Genomic DNA, 1,481 nt, shown 5'->3' with positions numbered 1-1,481 from the left:
AAGACCATACTCTTAGGGATCATTTCTATAGTTTCCTCTTCGAGAAATGTGTTTTTAAAGTGTTTGGTCTCACAAACTACGAGGAGGATTTGTCATGTTCTCTTCTGAGCAGGAAGTAGAACTTGAGTGTTGCTTTTCAGCAGCTGCTCTCTGTCATTGATGAATGTTCCTTCTCTCTCTTGTGGAGTGCTGGAGGAAGAGAACACAGTCTGAGTGGTTTGCTTGTGATAGTAAGAATAGTTATTTTGTCTTTACTTCACTACTTTTTCTTGACAGTTTAATTGTTAACGGTACCGGAATAAATGTTTAACAGGTTCAAACAAGCACCACGATATTGCTTGGCTGGTGATGAGAAGGGTCTTATCCATCACATCCTTCATGCACGCCCCGAGTCTCATTGCCTCTGCACGCTGCTCTCGAGTTAAATGGGGAAAAGTTTTTTTTAGGTACTTGGTGTCTCATTTTGCTTTTTCTCAAGCTGCTGCTAATGCGTTGAAGTTTTTTAAAATTATTTTTAATTCCGAAATATACTTTATTCATAAAAATCTGCAAAAAATACATTACCAAACAGTTCCAAATGGCACCAGTCAGGCAATACAAAGAGTGCAGAGGTGATCAGTTTCCTTCAATACAGGAGCGAGTTGCCTCACAACCCTTCCATTTCATTTTACATGCCATGTACATTTTACAGCCAACAAATATTTTCCAGATACAGTTTGAGGGGTTTTCCATGGATCCAGTTCCTCACTTGGTGGGGGCACCTTACACAGTGGTCTTTCCCCATTGAGCCTTTGCCGGGGCTGCCCCAAGCTTTACTGCGTCCCTCAGCACGTAAGTCCTGGACCTTGGAATGTGCCATTCTGCAACATTCCGTCGTGGACTATTCATTGCGCTGGAAGACCTGCATGTTTCAGGCAGACCAAAGGGCGTCTTTCACTGAATTGATAGTCCTCCAGCAGCAGTTGATGTTTATCTCGGTGTTCGTCCCTGGGACCAGCCCGTAGAGTACAGACGCCTGTGTTACAGAGCTGCTTGGGATGAACCTCGACAAAAACCACTGCATCTCTTTCCATACCTGCTTTGCAAAGGCACATTCCAGGAGGAGGTGGGCAACCGTCTCTTCCCCACCACAGCCACCTCGAGGGCATTGTGTGGAGGGAGTGAGACTTCGGGCGTGCAGGAAGGATCTGATGGGGAGGGCTCTTCTCACCACCAGCCAAGTTACATCTTGGTGCTTGTTTGAAAGTTCTGCTGATGAAGCATTCCGCCAAATGACTTTGGCAGTCTTCTCGGGGAACCATCTGACAGGATCCACCTTCTCCTTTTCCCGTAGGGCCTTGAGGACATTCCGTGCAGACCACTGCCTGATGGATTGGTGGTCAAAGGTGTTTTTCCTCAGAAACTTTTCCACGAGGGATAGATGGTATGGCACAGTCCAACTGGATGGAGCGTTCTGTGGCAATGTGACCAGGCCCATCCTT

The 1,481-nt window shown here is 46.3% G+C and overlaps 1 non-coding gene across 1 annotated transcript; it reads left to right on the top strand.

Moving 5' to 3' along the window:
- Positions 1 to 218, top strand: LOC137364058 (small nucleolar RNA U3). Its single transcript, XR_010972904.1, has one exon. It is a non-coding gene; the product is annotated as a small nucleolar RNA U3 (small nucleolar RNA).
- The last annotated feature ends 1,263 nt before the right edge of the window (positions 219 to 1,481 follow it).

This window comes from Heterodontus francisci, unplaced genomic scaffold (assembly GCF_036365525.1).
Source record: "Heterodontus francisci isolate sHetFra1 unplaced genomic scaffold, sHetFra1.hap1 HAP1_SCAFFOLD_99, whole genome shotgun sequence".
NCBI lineage: Eukaryota > Metazoa > Chordata > Chondrichthyes > Heterodontiformes > Heterodontidae > Heterodontus > Heterodontus francisci.
This window is presented reverse-complemented; position numbering and strand designations above follow the sequence as displayed.